The sequence below is a fragment of the Symsagittifera roscoffensis genome, chromosome 2 (assembly GCF_963678635.1).
Source record: "Symsagittifera roscoffensis chromosome 2, txSymRosc1.1, whole genome shotgun sequence".
NCBI classification, from domain to species: Eukaryota; Metazoa; Xenacoelomorpha; order Acoela; family Convolutidae; genus Symsagittifera; species Symsagittifera roscoffensis.
This window is the reverse complement of record NC_087063.1, coordinates 32,460,118-32,484,518: the sequence shown is the minus strand read 5'-3', so window position 1 is coordinate 32,484,518 and position 24,401 is coordinate 32,460,118. Positions and strand designations below refer to the sequence as shown.

Genomic DNA, 24,401 nt, shown 5'->3' with positions numbered 1-24,401 from the left:
AGAAGGCTAATAAATCTATACGCGACTTTCAATGAGTTTTGAGAAGCATCATTACGTTAAGGTAGGCATAATTTAAGCGGCAAATTTCTCACATTGATTGAATGTGTTGCCTACGAATTGAGATTTTAAAGATCGACTCGAGTCTCGAGTAGCAGCAAAAACTTTTGTCTAGGTCCTTTCGGATTTTAATTGAGAAATCGGTGACGTACTGTGATCTCTGCTCGTTGCCTGAGATCAAAGCAGGCAATCACAGCCGAAAAAAAACGTACCACCATCCAAAAAGTCATTTCGGCACTATTTGAGGGCAATCAATTCACGTCGACTAATCCAATCTTAAATAGTAAATTTTGATTGCAGTACACTCTCTGAAAAACTTCAATTTTGTTACTATTGGGACCAGATTTATTTGCAAAGGAATAATGTGGGCGAATTTGTTGGTGCGTAACGTGAGAGATTGATGTCTTACCTTATCATCGTAAGTTTATAGATCTGATTACAAATTTTTTTTAACTCTTTGGAATGAATGGTTGAACTTCAGAGGTGAACCGCATCCCTTTCACCAACATGAATTCATTTCAAAAATGAAAGTTTCATTTTTGAAATGAATTCATGTTAGTGAAAGGGATGTGGTTCACCTCTGAGTCAATTTTTCTAAAATGCCCAAAAAGGATATCTGGCACATTTTCCCAAAAGTGTACGTGAAGTCATGTTTCGGTGAAGTTTTTTTTCCAGTCGATGAATGAAGGAACACGCTCAAAATTTGTTCTGGCTAAAATTAGCCTTATCGCTGTTTGGCTTTCGATTTCGCTTGCACTATACTTTTTTCCGTAAATACTAGACTTTTTCCAAAAACTTTGTTCACCGGACTCATCTGTAGTGTAGTTCTGGACTCATCTCTATTGGTACCTTGTTTCATAACAATTTATAATTCTTAGCGTTCCCGGCCAACTTAGCCTGGAAGTAACAAATTCGCCTGGTACGGCAAAGTACCTGGGTTGGAATCTGACCAGACATTGTTTTTTTTTTCAAACGGGAAATTTTCCATTTCAAAAAAAATATCGGCCTATTATATGTCTGCTTATGTTTTGTCGACTTAGTTGCCAAATCGTTGAGTTTTTTTTTTGCTATGCGCAATTTACATTGCAGTTGCTTTTAGTGTGTTAATTTATTTCTGCTGGCTGTTTGTAATTTCTTGATTTGTATCATTTTTTGGCTGAATTTTTTTTCTGTAGAAATGAATTGGGTTATATTTTATCGGCTTCGTTAACTAGCATTGAGTCTTTTCAAAAGAAAGGCAGTTTTTATTCTCACATTTTGACCGCGCAATTTGTTAAAATCTTAATGGAAATTATAGTTTACATGACGACAGTTTTTGTTGGCATTTTTGTTTTTCTTTTCCTTCTTTCGGCTAAATTGGTTTCGGTCTATATTATATCAATTTAGTGGCTTCATTTTGCATTTGTCGACCAGCGAAAAATAATTTTCACGTGCCAGTGTATTTTGAAGTTGAGGGCTTGTTGTGCTTTTTTATTAGTATCTGAATTTGTTGTATTTTTTGGCTTCTTTGTTGTTTTTGTTTTTCTTTGTTTTTCGTCTTAAATGGTTTCTGCCAATTTTATATTGGCATAGTTGCCTCATATGTTTAATTTGACGATTGTTTGCTTTTGTGTGTTGAGGGCGAGGTGGATTTGCTACCTTTTTAAAAGTCTTAATTTTCGTTGTTCTTTTTCGGGCTTTGTTACAGGTATTTCCGGCTTTGTTACAGCTTGGTAAATTTTTTCCGTTGCTAATTTCACATTTTATTGCCTCGAAACATTTTGATAGATCGAGTTTTTTTGACATTTTCTATTTTTTTCTTGTTTTATATCGATCGCAAATGGTGCGTAGCGCAGCTTCTCCTCTGTGTCAGATTTTCCAGCGAAACACAAAAATTATTTAAACATTCAGTTTTTGCATAATGGATTAATATATCAAAAAGTGTACTTTTTTTTAGAAATTCAAAGAATTTTAAGGGCATCCATTTAAAAAAAAAATTCAAAAAAAAGCCAATAATTTTTCCGCTTAATAGCGTTTATTGACTATTTTCCAACTGTATGTTGGCTATGTTTGCAGATATAAGTATCTTTGGTGTCTTGGGAATTGCTAAAAAAAATCAAGTCGTCGAATTAAACATAGAACAGGTAGTTAAATTTAGAAAAGATAGAAAAAAAAATAATCCGCTTTCTCTCTCATTGAATTGAGAAGTTACAGGAGCTAAGCTCAAACTTATTAATTAAGTCGTCAAAATTGTAATACAGCCAGGCATTGTTTATTGCGAATTTCAAATCTTTCATATAGTCAACTTAAAATTAGAATTGCTTACAAAAATTAGTATTGATTGTATCAACGAGGAATAGCATTATTGCGTGCGCGTATGGAAAGTGCGAGAATCAGTTGTTTACTATCATTGTTCCGACTTTTGAAGAAAATGCGGAACACTTATTCTTGGTTGGGTTTTTATTCATTCAACTTTCGATTTTATAATTAGCCAATTTTGAGGAAATTTTCTATACCATCTGAAAGATATTCAGATGCGATAACTTTTTGTTAAGCTATGGAAGTTTGAAAATTGCTAACGACGAACTTGGGACATTTAACAGGCAATATATTGCGTTCTTGTAATACGGGTAAGCGGCGGATTAATGCGATCTTAATTGAGTTGAGGCAATTCATTTGGTTGCTTTATTTTGACACAAGACGCTTAATACATGCCTTCATAATTTTAATTATCGTGTGTGGGATAAAATGAAGAAAAAAATATTATTTTTTGTTTTGACGCATTTTTTCAATCAAAAAAACTTTTAAATCGACCTTAAAGTGCAGTCGAAACATTGAAGGCTTTGCCCTGATTTACAAGTAGTCTTGTTTTTTATTTACTGCGCTTAGATTCTCTTCGCTATGAAATTTTTTCTAGCTTTTTGCTTCATAAAAAAATTCAAGGTTTTGATCGATTACTTGATTTTAGAATTTTGATTGTATTGTTTTGATGAGAAAGTTGTTTGTTTTTGAAAATATTTCAGTAAGTTGTAAAATTGATTTCAGCAAAATGTTAATTTTGGTAAAATAAATGACATAAATAACAAAATTTTGCAGCGTTGGGGGTCTTCAAATGATACAGATGCGTTCATTTGCGTTTTAATGCTTAAAAACCTACCAAAAATTTTTGTGATATCAAATTGAATTTTCACTCCATTGATGAGAGATAGTTATATAAATGACTGATAACACACATTTCAATTTTTAAGCTTCAAGTGATGCAGACAGCGTTCAATTCGGTTTTAATGCTTAACAAGACTGCTCGTATATCAGGGCAAAGCCTTGAAAATTCTGACTGCCCCTTAGCCATATCGATTCGTTTTTGGTAAAAGGAAATATTGAAAACTGTCAATTTTGGACAATATCAAAGATCAAGTGTAAAATTTCAAGTTATCAAATTATTACGACCGATTAGCTTAGCTGGCCTAAATTCAATTGGAACAATTTTTTGTTCGGGCAAACTGTCACGCATCAGTAGTTTGCGTTACATTTTCTGCATTATGAATAAAATATTCAAAGCGCACATTCGTAGTCCAGAGCATGGCCAAAATGGCAATTTTTAAACTCCCAGAACTTTACAAAAATTGATCGGAGGTAAAATGACTTTTTAAGTTTTATTGCAGTGATTTGATATTTTTAATGGTGTAATAAATTGCTTATTTAAAAAACTATTTTTTCGATCGCCAAAAATTGACTGAAAAAAAAACACACTAAGCATAAATATTCCACTTTCTTTGAAAGTCGTAACAAAAAAGCTACCGAGCAGTTTTGTGATATCAACTTGAATATTGACCCCATTGACTCCCTGTATGTTCTGCGGTTTTCTGCAATACTTGTTCTGCAGGTTTGTTTGAAATTCGTTCGATAAGGTACTTTTACAATTAAATTCAGAAATGTTTTCATAGATTTTTGAATCTCAGGAAAGATCTTTTACAAAAAAAATGAAGATAGGTTTAAGATAGAGAACCAGTATATTACAATTAACGGTAATGGCCGGATGTTATGTCAGGTCGAACAGGTAGCAGTTTACGCTTAACGTCTTGAGTTTCCTTGAAGAAAATCATGATTGGGTCGTGGATATTGGGTATTTTGGGTGCAGGGTAAGTGACGGCTAGTAGAATGAGCACGAATTGAAGTACATTGGAAATTTTAATCTTGAATAATAGTGACTTTGATTCCCGACATTTGAGCAACCGACGCAAAAGCACAGTCTAGAAATGTCACAAAACTCATAAGAGCTTTTTTCCGTATTTTTTTTTTTCAGTTCCAGTTCCAGTGAAAGGCCAGTGAAATCAAAACTTGCAAGAGTAATTCAAAACACTGAAACCAACTATATTCAGAATTGTTTACTCAAGAAATCAACCTCATGATGTGGCAACTAAGCAGACAAACTATATAAATATTCCAGTTTGATAGCGCTTGCTAATCGCAAGCGTAAAAAGATTAATAAAACTGACGTGCAATTTTGTGTATTTGGATTTCATGTAAGCATAATTTTTGGAGTTTTGACTTTTACGCACGAAGCGGCCCAAAATCAAAAATTCTTGATCTTGAGCTGAATTTTGCCGTCGAACCGATTTGCTAAATCCAAAATCAGGCAAAATTGTCAAGCATTTCAAAGAATTTTTTAGCAGACAAAAATTTTAGCCGAAATTAATGAAAATGTAGAACTTTGCCAAATAAGCAAAGTAATTTCAATTAAAACTCGACCAAACAAGAAAAATTGAATAAAGTGAATCAACATAAAAAAATGCTATGTGGGTTAATTTTGTGGACCATGTAGTTTGACTTTCTTTGGTTTTCATGAATTTTACTTGAAGTTGTAGAAAAACTTATTTTGGCCGTTATGCGCATAAGACCCGGAGTTTCATGCAAATCCGACCAGCTTGAACATCCAGTATTGTATTGGAACCTAATACTTTTTGTTGCTTCTTTGAAGTTCTAAAATCTGGAGAACCTTTCAGTTTTCACGACCTAACAATCTCAAAGAATTCAACTCATAAAAACTTGAGTCAAGAAAAGTGTCAAAGGCTAACAACAATTTCAGAAACTTCGGACCTCCGTGTTCCATTTTTTAAGGTTTCATGAAGTCGCAATTTCAAATCTTTCGTATGGTTGATAACTTCATTTACGACCTCTTCGTTCTGAATCAACAAACAAACCATAACTTTCTTTTTACCATAATTCATTTTTGAAAAGCAATGAGAATTTTTTATTGACGTCAGTCAGTTCAAACTCAAATGGACATTATTGAAAAACGGACAGTTATTTTACAGCCGCTTCATGTTGAGTTCTGCCCCAGCTAAAAAGCAACACATAGTAAAGAGCATCATACAGAACTGTGAAGTCATTAAGCATCATGAAAATGTGTTTTCTACATTTTCTCTCTTATGTATTTTTAATCATCGTTTCTATCAATTTTGTCGCAGATGTCTGAAATATAAATTTACTGTTTCGAGAAAAGTAAGAAATGTTTATTATGTATGATAACATTATTCAAAATCCGTAGCAATTCTAATAGCTTGTTTATCGTTCATGATTTTTTTTCTCAATCTCAAAGTTAAGCTAGCTCGGGCTTTTTCTTCTTTTTTAATCAAAAAATAACTCAAGACACCAAAAATCAAAAAAGGTTTAAAGACTTTTGCTCATATAAGTTCCCGTACTTTTTGTGTTCTTCTACGACTAATCAACTCGTCTAAGACCTGTTTCATTGATACTTTAATACACTATTCTCTAAAAGTGATCTGATTTAAATCAAGAGAACATAGACAAAGCGTTTCTGCTTGCCGAGGGATTTCTCCTAACTCATCACGTGAAAAAAATCACGTGAAATCAAAAAAAACCAACAACAAACTTAAAACTATGCAAAGGAGTTGGCCTTGAAGCAAAAGTAAAAAACAAGACACATTTTGAAAAAAAAATCAAAATAAATTAATTTTATTCTGATTTATATATTTTTTTTTACTATTTGTTCTTTAAGTATCAGCAAACAAAATTGATAATATTGTCTTAATTTCATTTTTAATTACTACTTGCAATGCCACATAAAGGCAGCCTTGCAAGCTAGTAGACCGGAAAAGAACGTCAAAAAGTCCACAAAAATTAAAGAAAAAAATCAGAAAACCACAGCCAAAACTTTTAAAAAAATGATTTCGGCTTTCCAAAAACTGTCCGCCTATAGTTTGTCTGCTTAGTTGCCCCATCATAGGGTTGATTTTTTCAGTACGCAATTCATGATATAGTTGGTTTCAGTCTTTTGAATTACTCCTGCGAGTTTTGATTTCACTGGCCTTGACTTCCTATATGTTTTTTTCGCTTTAAATCTATCGGCTTATATTTTTTTTAAATGATTTCGGCTTATTTTTTATTGGCTCAGTGACCTTATTCGGGTTCATTTCTACAAAAGCAGAAGTTTTTTGTTTCATCCCGGATCGCACAAAATGCTACAACTTCTAGATTAGATTTTATAGTTCAAAGTTTTTCATGACAACAATTGTGTTTTCGGCGCTACGGGAAACTATTTAAGTTTCATCGGCCCAGTTTCCGCTTGTTAATTATAGCTTGAACTTTCAATTATTGCTGTCGATTGTGTTTTAAGACGCGTTTTCCTCAAATATAGTCTGCTTCCAGACAACCGATATTTTTTTAAATTGTATTTTTTTGAATTTTTGTTTCTATTTTTTTGAGCTTAGTGGCTTTCTTTCGCAGGTCAAGTTGCTCACTTTATGTTTCGGCTTTCAAAACCAAATACATGTCAGTGCTTGACTGAAAAAGAATGGTCGAGACAGGGGCTTGGGTCGACCACAAACTCGAAAAGTACCTCGAGAATGGTCGAAACATACCTCAAATACGGTCGAGCACGGTCAAAAAATACCAATTGTCCGGCAGTAATTCGGAGTCATAAAGAAATTTCAAATCGAACACATTCTTGAACAATTTTGACTCAAACTGCAAATCAGTATTCCAAAAGATTCCTAAATGGATTCCACCTATAACATTTCTGTGAATTCCGCGTACAAATACCTGTAACGTAAGTTTTGTCGGCACATTTGGTTTGTCGCGGATTCCGTAACAGGAGAACATAACTAGTGGATTCCGTAACAGGAGAACATAACAATTGTAAGCGGAATCCGCAAATTCTAAGCGGCATACGCATAAATTTGCGGAATCCACTTACAATTGCGGAATCCCCTTATAGTTGCGGAATCCAGAACTGCTAGCTATGTTCTCCTGTTGCAGAATCCGCGAAAAAACAAATGTGCCGACAAAATTTACGTTACAGGTATTTGTACGGGGAATTCACAGAAATGTTGAAGGTGGATTCCACTTACATTTTGGAACAAGTTAGTCTCTGGAATCTAGGAACATACAGACACAAATCCGGCTCGAACTAAGATCAAATTAGGATAAAAAGCCGGCAAATATTTGCTATCTTTGAAAAATCTTGAAAGATTTTGGTTAAACTTTACAGAACATCTTGGCTGTCCTGGCAAGTTTTGCCAAAGAATCTTGGAAGACATCAAAAATTCTTCAAGAAAATTCAAACAATTGTGAATAAAAACAAAGATAGCAATTTTTTTATAAATAGAATTTGATTTTTGACGATTTGCGAATATGGACGATTTTACTTCCCGAATCGAGGTGCTCGAGTTATGTTTCGACTTTCAAAGTCGAGTAGTTGCGGTTTTTCGACTGAAATTCCGCGGTCGAGAAGAAAGTTCTAGTCGAGCGGAAAGTCGAAACGTACCCGGTTTTGGTGGAGAAAGTCAAAACATATGTCGCGAACATATGTCGGAACATAGTTCAATAAAAAAAAAATTTTGGTCCAGAAAGTCGAAAAATAGGTTGAGCTCAGTCGAAACGTAGGTCGAGCATGGTCGAAACATATGTCGATCACAGTCGGAACATACCCGATTTCGGTTGAGAAAGTTGAAACATAGGTCGAGCACAGCCGAAACGTAGGTCGAGCATGGTCGAAACATAAGTCGAGCACATTAGAAACATACCCGGTTTTTGTGGAGAGAGTCAAAACATAGGTCGAGCACAGCAGAAACGTAGGTCGAGCATAGTCGAAACATAAGTCGAAAATACACGGTTTAGGCGGAGAAAGTCAAAACATAGGTCGAGAAAGTCGGAACATAGTTCGATAAAATTAAAAAAAAATCAATTTTGGTCCGGAAAGACAAAAAATAGGTCAGGTCAAGCACAGTCAAAACGTAGGTGGAGCATGGTCGAAATTTAAGTCGAGCACAGTGGAGTTATAACCGATTTTGGCCGAGAAAGTCGAAACATATGTCGATCGAAAGAATGCAGAATACAATGTTTAGAATACTCATTTTCTTCAATCAAATTGAGAATGTTTGTGATCTACGTGTTCGATATACGTGCATATACATTAAGAGAAAAGTATTCGATGGGATCAGATATTTAAATCGAAATAACGAGAACGACTCAAGTTGTAATGGAAATCTTACAGCAATAAACTTATAGGCAACCAAAAGTTGTGCTTACAAAAATACGGCAGGTTTCTAATTCAAGCTAAATACTCAGGAAAAATATATTTTAATATAAAAGCACTTAAAATGGAGAATAAACTAAAGTAACCAGGTTTATCAACCGTGCTATTAGCAAGAATCTCGCAATCGGGAACTACATTTTGTAAATTTAGATTCATTGTAGTCGCTTTTAGTGTTCACAACCTTACCTGGTTTCGTAACTTATTTTTTTTTCGCTTAAAAACTTCATTCTACTCAAATTAATTCGGCCCAAACCTTTTCGGTTTATCGACTAATTTTTGATCGTTTCGAGGGAACACATTTCTTATGGTCTTATTTGGATTGCACAAAATGCTGAAATTCCTGGAACAGAATTTATAGTTCAAAGTCTCTCATTTCAACAATTTTTTTTCGATAATGCTGGAAATTACACAAGTTCTGTTGGTTCAGTTGCCGCTCAAAAATTTTTTGTTGAATTTTTATTAAATGCTGTCGATTTTGTTTCTAAATGTGTTTTCCGTAAACAAAAAATCATTCCAGACAATTTTTTTAAAAAAAGTTTTAGCTGTGGTTTTTTGATTTTTTTCTTTATTTTTTGTGGATTTAATGGCTTTCTTTTTCAGTCTACTAGCTTGCAAGGCTGCCTTTATGTGTTATGTGGCATTGCAAGTAGTTTTTAAAGATGAAATTAAGACAATATTATCAATTTTTTTTGCTGATACTTAAAGAACAAATAGTAAAAAAATATATGTAAATCAGAATTAAACTAATTTAACTTGACGTTTTTTCAGAACACACTTTGTTTTTTGTTTTTGCTTCAAGGTCAACTCCTTTGCATAGCTTCCATGGCTTCCCAAATGTATTTAACAACTTTGAGGAGCTCAATTTCCAAATTGGGACAAAACTCAAAAATTTTTCGATTTTTTTTCGGCCTAATACCTGGTTCACTTTGACCAACTGCTATAATATGTTTTTTATTTCAAGAAAAGGAAAACATCAAACCTTAAATCATTAGAAAAAGCAAAAATAAAGCAGTGTAACATAAATGCAACATTTTATACGACCTCCATTTATGCAAAATTTGATAGAAGACCAAGCTTCTCAGCTAAAAACGTATATACCTCGGTTAGGTGCTTCAGCAATTTGACTAGGATGAGAGTACGTCGCTTAAAGACGCCAATTGATTTCTTTTTTATCCTATTTTTTCTCATAGAGTTAGCAAGAAGAGTTTTAAGAAGAGTTAGCGGAACGAAATAGTAAATTGGTCGACCGCTATTGAACGGGAACTTTACGTATTTCGAAAGGGCAACTCATGTTACCGCCTCAAATATGTTCGATGATTCGTTCAAAGTTAGCGGGTTACAAACGGCGGGTATCGGTGATGCCGTTCCATGGAACCACGATGCGAGGTTTGATTTATAGAACTGACTGAAGTAGCTGGAATGACCTACAGGAGGTAAGGTTAAAACAACTGCAGTATGAGCATTTAAATTTAAGTATACAGCTGATGGATCATTTTGTTACTTAGCAGTTGAGGCACGAGGCAAGCTCGGTTATTACCAATTGATATGCAACTAGAAATCGTGGGGTTGTATTTCAATTTGATTTTGGTCAACACATATTTGCCTTTTTTGTGCTGAGTATCCATTCCGGCAGCAATCTGCATCACAGATATAGGTATAATGGGAGGGACGTCAGCCCCATGCATCATTGATGAAGACCATATGCCTAATTGGGCTTCATCCACTGGAATGTTATATTGAACAGTAATCAATCCAGAAGTATATGCAGTGGGTTTGGTTACGGTCACTACTTGATTGAAGTTCGACACTTTCACCGCCGAAATTTTTGCGCGTTTATATGCTGCTTCCCTATGTGAGCATACCAATCTAGCAATCAAATCAACAGTTTCGGTGTCCTCCTCCGATTCAGCTTCAGCTATTTTGGCTAGGTGCTTCAGCAATTTGACTAGGATGAGAGTACGTCGCTTAAAGACGCCAATTGCTTCTTTTTATCCTATTTCTCCTCATAGAGTTAGCAAGAAGAGTTTTAAGAATAGTTAGCAGAACGAAATAGTAAATTGGTCAATCGCTATTGTACGGAAACTTTACGTATTTCGAAAGGGCAACTCATGTTACCGCCTCAAATATGTTGGATGATTCGTTCAAAGTTAGCGGGTTAAAAACGGCGGGTATCGGTGTTGCCGTTCCATGGAACCACGATGCGAGGTTCGATTTATAGAACTGACTGAAGTAGCTGGAATGACCTACAGGAGGTGAGGTTAAAACAACTGCAGTATGAGCATCTAAAATTAAGTACACAGCTGATCGATCATTTTGTAAGTTAGCAGTTGAGGCACGAGGCAAGCTCGGTTATTACCAATTGATATGCAACTAGAAACCGTGGGATTGTATTTCAATTTGATTTTGGTCAACCAATAGTTGCCTTTTTTTGTGCTGAGTATCCATTCCGGCAGCAATCTGCATCAGAGATTTAGGTATAATGGGAGGGACTTCAGCCCCATGTATCATTGATGAAGGCCAACTGCCTAATTGGGCTTCATCCACTGGAACGTTATATTGAACAGTAATCAATCCAGAAGTATATGCAGTGGTTTGGTCACGGTCACTACTTGATTGAAGTTCGACACTTTCACCGCCGAAATTTTTTGCGCGTTTATATGCTGCTTCCCTATGTGAGCATACCGATCTAGCAATCAAATCAACAATTTCGGTGTCCTCCTCCGATTCAGCTTCAGCTATTTTGGCTTGAACATGACTAGTTTATATGTTTTGATATCATCTGATTGACTTTACTGATGGTTAGAATACCCGAACTATTTAAATTCTCAAATTTTTCCTCAGTTTTGGTGCGATGACAAAATTTAATGGGACTAATTTCCGCTCGTTAGCGCTTCAAAATGACAAAATGACTACAAGTTTGTCTTCAGACAAAGAGGGGAAGTTATTGCTGCAATACATGTTAACTGAGATATTAGTGTCGTCGTGCCAAATCATGATTATCGAGTGATAGTATAAATCGCTCAAAGTAGTGTTGTACGGTCTTACGTGGTTTAGCGGCGTTCGGATTAAAACTTTGACCAAGTATGGCCTAATAAAAATCAACAACTTGATTAGGGAGTGACGCGGGTTTTTTTTTCTAGCGCGCGTTGCAACGAGCTTGTACCGACAATAAAAACCATTAACCAAGAATCAGACGTGGCTGATTTTTGGACTGGACAAAAAGTTTTAAGTGTACTTAAGAGGCGTTCTATAAATTAAGTCAAAGTCCTCTTAACCTCTCCGTGTATTTCTGAAGTCGTTCGAGCGCAAACTAATTTATACGATTGATTTTTTTGAATTATTATAAATTAGACTGAAATTTCTAAGCATTCCGTTCGAGGGCGTTATGTTTTGTTTAAAAAAATCTTTTTTTAGTTTTTTCAGCTTTTTGCTGATTTTTTATTACAAGACGTTTACCGGGTTCGAACTACTGGGGCCCAAAAAATTGAACCAAAATTTCACATTGTGAACAATGTTACTTAGAACAATTTTATATGGCGACAGAGATGCGTACTGTTACTGCGTATTGAGTTTTCTGCAATTTTACTGATTGAAAAGATACTTAAAAATTAATTCCGATGCTTCTCCCACTTTTCTAACATTCAGCTACAAATGTCTTTATCTCACCACGCGGTTTTATATCACTTTGCAAAATGAGGGAAATTAGTTACTAGGTACAAAGTAAACATATGCGTAATTGTTGAAGCAAATATTTATAGGCGGCGGGCAAGTCTATATTTAGTATTATAGGGGTCTAACATCCAATCAAGTGATAGCTAATTAAAAGTGAACCAATTCTTACTTATAAGTGTTGAAGAGATAGCGCTGTCTGCGCTCTGACGCTAGTGGATAACCTTAAACTGAAACCAGAAAAATTGTCATTCTCTCTTCGATAATATTTTTTTGTTTGAATAGGTCTTCTTCTATAGCGTGAAAAGAAAGCTGGAGGGTCCACTTCTAAATTCTGGTTGTTAAACTGTTCTAAACAGTACCCTTCTGGTAATGATGTACGACATCGATTTCTCGATGACCGACATTTGGTTTTTGTTTAGCTTAAACTTAAATGTCATATTTGGTCATTTTGTCGGTTTTGGTCATTTTGACGTTTTTTGGTCAAGAAAGCAATTTTTTAAAACAAAAACAATCAAATCTCTGAGCATTTTTCTTCCAAAATTTAGATGATAAATGTTGACTGCAAAACTCTGCGCTAATTTTGAGCTAATCAATATCAAAAATTAGATCTTGATTGTTATACCTGGTCTATTTGGAAAATTGGAAAATACCAAACCCTAAAAATTTTAAAAATAAAAGTCACAGGTTGAACATTTTTTTGAACTCACGCTGAAAACAGGAAAGCCTTCTAACTTTCAAAATGAACCAAAAACGTTCATTCATAATTGTTAGTTAAAAAGTTGAATCTAGTACTGAAAAAAAACCCGAGCTCAAATACTCAATCATTTTTTTTATATACCAGCCGAAAACAGTCCCAGCATGTAATTTTGAGCTCCATACGTAATACGTCATGACATCATTTTAATGCACAACAAAAGTATGCTTCTTGTAAAATTTCGGATTGGGAAATAATTGATTCCGCAAATTAGACTAATTCACATGCACCGTAAATTCCGTAAAATCTCAGCGCTTACTGCCAAAAACTTAATCAGCGTTGAAAGTGTTTATTTTTCAAAATGTTTGCGTTATAGCAAAGTAAACATTGAAAACAAAAATCTCAGACGTTTGGTTGTTGTAATTTGCAGCGTTGATTCATTAGTGTAAAATCACTATAAATTTTAACATAGTTTCTGATGAATACTTATTAATAAGAGTCAATCTATGTAGGAACCCAATTTGCAAATAACATTGATCATAAAAAGTCTTCGCAATGAATCATCGATGATTTTTGTTGAAACTTCAACCCAAGTTAGTTCAATTCAAAGTGCTTCAATCTGCGCCCATTCATTCCCTGCTAGAATCAATTTGGTTCAAATTGAGTTCAATTTTGCTTGTAGATTTCTTAAAACAACCAAAAACCTTGCAAAAGAATAAGAGCTGACTTTTTGAGTCCGAAAATGTTTATTGATTTAATTCTATAATACCACAAATTAAACCAAAATTTATCAAAAAAAAAAACTGCGAATCAATTATTAAACTTTTTTGTCTATGCAAGGGGGAAAAGGTCAAACCTTTTTCTAAAAAATAGAAAGTACCGGATGTACTTAACAATCCCTTCTTTCCAAAACGTGGAGTCGATTCATAAGCAGGTAACTCTGTAAAAACAATTATGTTTCAAAATTCAAAATGCAGGAAAAATAAATTTCGCAAAAGTTCGAAAACATTCAATTGCAATCCCGGGTTGAGCTCACATCGAAAATTAGCGATAAAAAAATGAAAAACAAAGCAATTGCCATGGATGAATTATCGATCTTCTTTGCCACAATAGCTAATTTGGCTAGTTTCCAGCGATGAAACAGCAATAAAAAAGTTATCAAAATCATTACAAGGTCAAACTGCGTTTTTTTGTGAATTGTAAGCGGATCCGCAACAAGGACGCGCTCTTTTATTCTTCTTATGTTCTCTCATTTTTTTAACATGTTTAAAGAATTGTCTCTGGAATTCAGGAACATACAGACAAAAAATTGTGCGCCTTTCCAGAGCACAATTTGGTCTCGTAATGATTGTCAAAAATAGTGATCAACTCCGATTCGATCCCTGACTCTTTAGCACTGTAGACATGTATGGCACCTCTATTCCACTAAGCCTTAATTTTTGGCAAGTTAAAGAGCCTATCAACTAAAACTTTCATTTGAAAGCTACTAGAATGAGTTTAAAATGTTTCAGTTTTCGTGCTGATTTTCTACGGAATCATTGTTGAAACAGCTCTGAAATATCTGATGTTTTGAAGTTTGAATTGCTAGAACTATGCTAACTTGAAATACAGGAACATCGTTTTTTTCCTGACTTTCGAAGAAAGTGAGGAAGATATATGCTCGGGGTGGTTTTTTTTTTCATTCAGACCACTTTAGAAAACCCTGGTGCTTTGGGTATGCGATCCCCTGATCTGCTGGTTGACTACACTACAATAGCCTGGTTGACTACACTACAATAGCAACCTGCCACGAATTTGGCTACACTGCTCGTATTATAGGTCCAAACTGAATTGAGGCAGCTAGTTAGTTTAATTAGTTCCATACATGACACATAATTTTTGGTATTATCAACCTAAAATTCATTCTTTTGCCAATATATATTTTTACCAAAAATTATCCGTCACCAATTAAAGGACAGTTGGAACATTCAGGGTTTTGCCCTGATGCGAGCAGTCTTGTTCTGTTTTGTGATAATTCTGTTGTAGTCTGAATATGTCTTATTTTAGAGCGTCCGGAGGAGGTGGAAAGATCCACTTCTTAATTCTGGTTGCCCATGCCCAGTTTTTCTATGCGGTCTCTTTCTGGCACTATTTTAGGCCATTTCTCGCCGACCAACCCTAAAAAGTTTCTTAAACTAATAATTTTTTGACAATTATAGCCATTTCAAAACATAATGTCCTATTTCCAAATAAAGTCGGTCATTCTTTAGCTTCATTTGATTTAGAAAGCAATTCTTGGGGAAAAAAATCAAAATTTTGGTCCGGAAATTCAACAATAACAATTTTGGCTGCAACTTAAAGCGCACTTTCGAACTAACCGGTTTTCTCGTTCAGATCCTCATTTATACTTGTTAATCCTATGTTTAGATCCTGGTTGTTATACTTATGTTTCTGACAATTTCATTATCCGATGAAACAAATCATCTCCGCTCAAGCCTAACGTCACTCGAGGCTAAACAGTTGAGCGCTAGTCGAGTTGACGACGGAAACAACAATCGTTTGTCCGAAAACCTCTATCATCTTGCAAGCGGTTTGATCAATATTTCCAGCAGAATTGAGAGTGTAGAGACGACTATGAAGAAAATGTCGGTTGGTTATCAAAGAACTTGTTATCTTTTTTTCTTCCATTCATATAACTTTGACAAAAACAGGCCGTTAATTTTCCGAAAATTAAATTGTATTTGGCATAAGGTTAAACAGCGAGATCTCTGTTTCGATTTACGAAAAATTTAGGACACTTAGTTCTGCTATGATTTTGTTTCTTTAACCACGACTGTGTCAGCGGCTGATTTTCAGATTTTCAAAACCGCGACCGTCTGAATACACATGTCATTACGTGACCGAAAACTTAGGGTCTGGTCAGGATTTTGATTTTGCTAATTTAATCTGGCAATAAAAATGTTCGGTTGGAGTTGAAAATGAGTAGGCATAGAGTCGCGACCGTCCTAAATTATATACAAAGGTGCGGATCTAGGATTTTCTCGAGCGGTGGGCATGTTTTCAAAATGAATCCTTTTTTTTACGGAAGGCCAAATAGATGCTCTGAACTCTCCTAAATTGCTAAAAAGACCCTGTTTTTGCCAACTTTTTTTGTGCCGCAGGCGAAATGTTGAAAAACGCAAGGCGTTTATAGGCACTTTTGAAAAATTTGACATATATATAATTACAGCAAATTGTATTAAGCAGTTACCTTTTGATTTTTTCGTTAGATTTAGTTTATGAGCAAATCAAAAATCCGCCATTAGACAAAATTACTTACGACCAATTATCCTCGAGGAAAGGACCAACGTACGAGCTGTACAGCTCATCACGGAGAACCGCTGTTCTGCCCCTTCCTAAAAACTACAGGCAATTTTTTATTTATTTTTCCAGGCAGGGTAATGTTGGCTCACCCTCAAGCAACGAGCACAGATCATTATGAGCCTTGAACATCTAAACCGTCCTTAAGAGGCGGATACGTAACCACTTCACCACCGCTCCCGTGAAAATTCAAAATACTGTTGTTATACAAAATAAAAAGCTTAGATAAAATTAACTTAAAAAGAGTTATCTTTCAAACATCAAATAATAAGAGGCAAAATAACAATTTAAGCAAACAGTTACAATTTTCATGACAATAAGAACAATTTTTTTGTGATAATAAATAGCTTCACTTCTGAAAATATTGAATATATCTAATTTTGAATATATATAGTACAGTGCTGATTTAAATTAACCGGACAAAACGCGTTAAACTTGAAATTTAAAACGCATTTTTCTCAAATTGGGTTGAGTTTAGGTGAAAACTTATGAAGACAAAACTTGCTTAGAATTTTAGCAGAATCTATATGGTGTAATTTGTTTTGCAAAATTCGGGCCCAAAGTTTTACCCCAAAAATGGGTCATTTTGGCTTTTCTTAGTTAATCAAAAATTACGCCGAAAATACCCGGTCAATCATCACAGACATAATTATATCAAAGTGAGCCCCTTACGTAGTTCAACAAACTTTAAGCAGGGTGTTTTCTCCAAAAAAAAATTGCATGTTGTTTAAAAATTGTTTAAATAAAAAGTTGGTATTTTATGTAGTGAAAATGAACTTTTTTGTCTATCAAACAAAAATAAATTAACTTATACAACATTTTGGAGATTAAACTCTTCTTAAAGTTTGTTGGGCTACGTAAGTGACTCACTTTGATATAATTATGTCTGTGGTTGACTGGGTACTTTTGGCGTAAATTTTGATTAACTAAGAAAAACCAAAATGACCCATTTTTGGGGTAAAATTTCGGACCCGAATTTGGCAAAACAAATTACACCATATTAATTCTGCCAAAATTTTAAGCAAGTTTTGTCTTCGTAAACTTTCACCTAAACTCAACCCAATTTGAGAAAAATGCGTTTTAAATTTCAAGTTTAACGCGTTTCGTCCGGTTAATTTAAATCAGCACTGTATATTTTATTGAAACAATGAGCAGCTAGTGTTCAGTCGCTTTCTTGATCGCTTCAAGTTGCAAAAAAACACGTCTAATTTTCTGAAAGCCATTGAATAGAAATATTAACATAAAGTTTGAGTTAAGGAAAACCTCGCAATTTTGATTGAGAATCTTTTTGATTGCTAATTACTCGACTTTGTACGACGCAATTGTATCACAAAAATTCCCACTTATCTAACCAAAATTTTAAGTGATTTACGCTAAAATATTCTCGATCTGCTCATTTCAATTATTTTATCACATCTTTTTGTTTTATTTAAAAGTTAAGTTATTTATTGTGGACTCTGGATAAATAGAAGTCACTGTTGGGGAATGTGGATGATGTCTTAACTCGGCATGGGGCATGCAATTCAGCAGCAAGTTTATGACGAAGTGGTAACCGGTAAGAAGGAAATGGGAAAAGGTGTTAGAGACCTAAAAAACTTCTGCTTGATATGAACGAGAAACTTAGAAATACCGTACAATTTTTAACTAAGGATTGCTTGATTATCGAGAAACCCTCGTGTGATGCTCACTAGAACGCAACTTTTTACGAAAGCTACTGAAATTTTTCGAGTTGGAGTAGTCTCGGAAGTCATCCCGATAATCTGGAAATTAGTCACAACATGACCTGAAAACAAGTCGCAAAAGACTAGGCGTAGAATTGGGACCGTCCTAATATATAAAAGGGGTGGATATAAGATTTTTTCCAGTGAGGAGCGTGTTTTCTGAATGAATCCTTTTTTAAGGTAGGCCAAATAGATGTTCTGAGCTCTCCTAAATTGCTGAAAAGACACTGTTTTGCAAACATTTTTGTACCGCGGGCGAATTGTTGAAAAATCAAGCCACACAAAACGTTTATAGACATTTTTGAAAAATTTGATTATATGTATATAATCATAGCAAATTGTATAAAACAGTTACCTTTAGATGTTTTTATTAGATTTAGTATATGAGCAAATCAAAGTTCCGCCATTAGACAAAGTTAGTTACGACCAATTATCCTCTAGGAAAGGACCAACATACGAGCTGTAGAGCTCATCACGGAGAGCCGAAACAGTTTGAACTCTGAAAATATTGAATATATCTCATTCTGAGTATATATTGAGTATATATTCAGTCGCTTTCTTGATTGCTTCAAATTGCAAAAAAAAACTGTTTTACTTTTCTGAAAGCCATCGAATCGAGTTATTAACAAAACGTTTGAAATAAAAAAAACCTCAAAAATTTGGTTGAAAATCTTTTTGATTATTAACTACTCGACTTCGTACGACGCTATTAAATCACAAAATCTCCCATTTATTGTTTTAACAAAAACAGATTACGCTTTTAACAGATTACGCTAAATCACGCTTTTAACAGATTAAGCTTTTAACAGATTACGCTTTTATCGTTTTAACAGATTATTTCAACAGAATTTTATTATTATTTAACAGATCGAGATGCTCATTTCAAGTATTGTATCACATGTTCTTTATTTTCTTCAAAAGTTACGTTATTTATTGTGGAGTCTGGATAAATAGAAATTGCTGTTGTTGATTGTGGATGATGTTTTAACTCGGCATGTGGCATGCAATTCAGCAAGTTTATGACAAAGTGGTAACCGGTAAGAATGAAATGGAAAAAGAGGTTAGAGATCTAAACATTTTTGTGCATGATATGAACGAGAATCTCAGAAATACTGAAAAAAATACCGACCTATTTTAAACTTAGGTTTGCTTGATTATCAGGAAACCCTCCTTCCATTCTCACTAGAATGCAATTTTTTTTTCGAGAGCTACTGAAAATTTTCCAGTCGGATTTGAAAATCAATGGGATCTCAAAAGAAAAACTGAAAACTAATCTTGTTGTGCCAGGTTATAGGATTTTTTTTCACAAAATTATGCCCATTGTGATGGTTAGGTTTTAAAATTTTTGAAAATAAAATGCTTTTTTTGTCTAAAAGCACAAAAACGAGCATTTCAAAAACAAAATCCAATAGTTAGTCGAATGATTTACATTAACGAACGATTGCCTCCACTAGTAGCAAACTCACGAAACGAGATAGGAAGCCTAGGATATTTACGATCATCGAATAACCGTGTAGTAACATTTAAATGCAATAAAGATGATAAGATGATAAGTATCCTCTAGCCAGACAAAAATATGGAGCCATTGAAAATGTTGAAAAACCAGATAAAAATTGATAGCAGATCAATGGAGAGGCGAAACGTTACTGCCAAAAAGAAGGCAGCTGTAGAAATAAAAGATGAAGAACGTATCACCGTATCAACCATCTCTACGCAAATTTATCGCCTGGTCAAAAAAGCATGCAATGGAGAAATGAGAACACACTGATGTGAATTGAAAAATCTGAGACTGCAATTTCATGCCAAACTGATTTATTTATCAAAAGTATTTAAATTCTGATGCAGTGATCAAAGATACACTGCTTCTGATTTATACAGACAATTGTATGTATTGTTTTTTTTGTTGTTTTTTTTTTGTTGTTTTTTTGCTGAATTTTGATCTGACATCACTAATTTGTTTCTCGAAATTATTTTTGAGTTAAAAACGTTTTGGCGTAATTTTGCGATTTGAGTTTCGGGGAAAATAGTGGGTCGGTCAGCGTATTCAATTGAAAATCTCATCTACTCTGTACATTTAAATTTTATAGAGAAAAAATAATATTTTTTTGTTTCTAATATGTTCAAGCAAAACACAGAAACAATGGGAACAAACAGCTGATCTGGGCGATGCAGTTTCAAGCATCTCAAGGCTATCCTCATTTTATAAATTAGCTATCCTCATGTCTTCTGGTAAACTTTGGTCGCTTGTTTTTATCACTTATATAAAAAAATTACACCCGGACATTTGAGTAAATAAATCAAAGGTGTTGCGATTTTGTGCTCCGCCTCATCCTAACGATTTAAAGAAGGATCAGATAAACCTTGAACTCAATATTTGTTTGCAATTTTCTGCTACCCCAATTCACCATTAATTCGAAAAATGTGAAACATAAAAGATTATCTGAAAGAAAAAAACTAATGCAATATCGAGAGGAGTTACCAAGGATGACTCATATAAAAAATTCATTAAGGTATTCTGAGAAAAATACATTGCAATTTTCTTCTAAACGGTTTCTCCTTTAAGAAGAAAAACAATTTCAAGCTTCTCTGCTTTTGCATTTTTGTTTAAATTCTGAATGCAAAAACGAATGAAATTTTGAAACAATTTTTGATTCTACTGTACAAGAGGTTGGTGTTGCAGTTTTCTGTTTTGCCAAACGTTTGACATCTCTGTTCCTAAATGAATAACTGGAACACCAGGCGTAACATATAAATATTTCAACGAAGAGGCTTGTTTCATATGTTTTTCCAGTCAAGGGAATTTTGTGATGAGTTTTCATCTAAATAGACTCAATACATGTTAGTAAAAAGGAAAAAAAAGTTCAAAAATATCATTAAAATGAAGAAATCAAAATCTTGAGGCAACACCAATCAAAACCCCTTTGAAAATTAGATCTAAGAACCGTTTATTCCAGAATATAAAATCAAGGAATCTAAATTTTGATGAGTTCGTAGGTATGTTGATCACGAACACGCCATCATAGGTAATTGCACTTAAAGAGACGTGACTGAATGACGACGTCAAAACAGGTCTGTAAACAATAGAACAACATCACCCTATTAAGATGACTAACAGATTTTCAAGAGAAAGTGAAGCGGCCGCACTCGTTTCTGTTCTGAAAAATCAGAGATGGAGTTGCTTAAAAACTGAAAAACGGTAAATTGCAAATACAAACAATTTAAATCAAAATCGATAAAAAAATTCCCTGGTACTTACAAAACTATACTGAGCACCACAAATGAAAGCAGAAAAGTTTGTTTTTTTATTTATTGAAAACTTGGCTTCAATCAAAATGCAATAAAAACACGAATAAACTCAGCGGTGATTTCGACATTGACATGACTAAGAACAACAAATTAGTGTCGAGTCTGATGAGTACTCTTAGAACATTTGATCTAGAACTTTTCAAAGTCTTAAAATTAACCGCCATATGCAGAAACGAGTTTAGAGACCCTTAAGATATCGGATCATTACTCAATTCAAATGACGTTTCATACAAATGCCATGAATCCGAGCAGTGTAGAAACAATTAAAATGTGGAAATGACCTTGAAAACGTTTAGAAAACGGTTTTTTAAATGAAAGCAAATTATTGTTTCTCGAATAAATTTATGAAATAAAAAGAGACCAAATTCCTAGAACATTTGGAAATTGTGTAATTACTGCCGCTATAAAACCAATACGAAAGAAATTTCCAGTTTAATTATAGAAAAAAATCACCAACACTCAGCAACTTATAAGAAAAATATCCGTGCCCGGAAGAATTTAGTTCCTATTTTCCATCAATTGGAGAAAACTTATCTGAAGAGCACAAGCTATCTGCAAATTTAGCTCACACAAAAGAAACAAAAACTACAATGTTTGGAGGAAAAATCAATGTGATTGAAATTTGCAACACAATCACGGGACTTAAAGCCAAGGAGAGTCAAGACAAATGCGAGCAAAGCAAATTTCTTATTAACCAAATGAATCCTGTTAATTTTGAATGAATATCAATCCCAATTAATAACTCACTGTTGGGTTGCAGTTTATCTAGCAGCTTGAAAATTGAAAAAATTCAACAAGTTCGTAAAAGTGGATCAATAACTTTAATTCCAACTCTGGCATCAAGTTTTCGAAAAAGTTTTGTTTAGACGGATAATTTTGATGCAAAACTATGAAAATGTAGCTGATGAACAGTTTGGTTTTTGTAGTAAGCGAGCTACAGCTGACGCAATCACTGAATTAACTGAAATTATTAGGCTTTTCGTAGCAATAAAGATACAAAGACTTGTACAATGCTTGGAACTTCAAAAACTTTCAACACTGTTGACTATGGAATTCTGGTAAGGAAATGTAGAGCCTATGGATTAAAGAGGAACACGAAAAACTTGAATTCAACTCATCTGAAAGATCCGTTTTAGTATGTAGTAGTAGAGAACACGGTATCTAGTTCACAACCTCTCGCCTATGGATTTCAACAAGGTACAGTTTTGGGGCCCCGTTTTTCCAATCTATGTACACGATTTGCCGAATGTTTGTGTGAACTCAAAAGGAATCCTTCATGCCGATGGTTGTAAAGACGCAAAAACGACATTATTCGAAAGTGTTAATTTTTGGTTGGCTTGAAACAAATCAATTTTTAACCAAAATAAAACAATCAATATAAAATTTGGATAAAAATCAACCCAATCGATGAATTCAAATGTAGAATCGTCCCCAATTATCTTGGTCTCTGTTTGAATAAAAAACTGAGTTTCAGGTTGTATATTTAAAATATTCTTTAAATGAACATCTCAAAATGCGTTCATTATAAACTACTTGCGACAAATATTTACTCAAAACCAACTTCTTATCATTTACAAATTTTACATCAACTAATTTATCAGTATGCTTTACTGATGTATAGAACTGCTACTAAAACCAAATTTGTGGAAATTGAAAAACAAAAAAGCTGATGCTGCAAAACCGCATCAGTATGCGAGGAACAACAGTCTCCAAAAACTGAAAGAGACAAAATTAAGTTCCGATACATCAGGGAGTTGCATATATGTGAACTATTGAATTTATTGACTAAAACAATGACAAGGCAGCACCCATGCTTAAATATCAATGAAAATATCAGTGGTCAAACGATTCTCAAAAAATAATCTTAATTTCAGGCTACGACACAGAAAAAATGGCGAGCCACAACAAAAAAACTTAAAATTGGGCTCGTTCCTTTTTCAACCAGTTCTATGCCTTAGACAAAAAATTAATTGTGGACATTTTGAATTGTCAAAAGAGTCAACTAAATTCACTTCTGCATTTTATACGGGTTCATTAAATTTGTGATATCGGGTTTTTGATGAAAGTTTTTTGGTAGTTGAAAATCTTTATTCTTTATTGTTTGCTCATGAAGGCACCATTCGATATGCAGCTTGTTGGTTCTTTTAGTGTTCTTCCCAGATGGGTTTTTTATTATTGTTTTGAGTTATGTAGATCATAATTGAGTCTGTTCCCTTCTTTAAAACGATTTTATTCGTTGTATTTTCACGTATATCTTGCATCTGACAGCCATGTTTTTTTAGATATTAAGTAATCCAAATTTTGTGGTTTCATCTTAATTTCCAAAATTCTTCCGAAACTTTTTGAATAGGTGGATCTTCGTTTCTCTTCGTATAATTTTCTGAGTAAAAAAAACTTAGGCTTTGGTTGGCTCTCTTCAGTACACGAAATCATAGCTCCATTTTTTTCGATTTTGTTTTTTTGACGTTTTTTAACAAAAATTTCGCTTTTGGACGAAACACTGGCGTTCTGAAGAACAAACTAGATATTCTCGTTCTCTCTAATTTTAGGTAACTTTTTGAGTGGCAAAAATTCTTACTGATAACAATTTTTAAATAAACTTGGGTTTCCGGCTAATATTGCCCTCAAACAACGTATAACGCTGAAAGAAGAGCTTTGCTTGGCTTTAATATTTTAATTGCATAAGAGTCCTTTGAATTTTCGCAAAACTCAATAAAATGCTACAAACCGAAATTCCGTAACTTTGGTCCAAAAGTTTGAAATTTATGGTTATCCTCCGTTTTTATTCAAACTCCAGTCACATCAATTTTGTCAGTATGTCAGAACTTTCTAATGCAGAAAATTTATAATTCTGTTTTTTGTAGAGCTTCAGTATAATTTGCATTTAACTTTTGGTTGGTCAGCTACATAGAAATCAAAATGTCCGTCAGAAAGCCCACTACTTGTACAAACTTTGTTTAGCTTTGATTATGTGTTTGAAGAAAAAAAAAACGTTTTTTTTGTTTGATTGATAAGAATCCATGTTTACACTTGACAGAGCAAATGTCTTGTAATCGAGAACCAGACTTTTTCCCGT

General features: G+C 34.1%; 1 protein-coding gene across 1 annotated transcript in view; it reads right to left on the bottom strand.

The window, feature by feature from the left end:
• The window catches only part of LOC134838937 (kalirin-like), a 364,473-nt gene that overhangs the window by 250,362 nt on the left and 89,710 nt on the right, over positions 1 to 24,401 (bottom strand). The gene's annotated exons all lie outside the window — the stretch shown is intronic.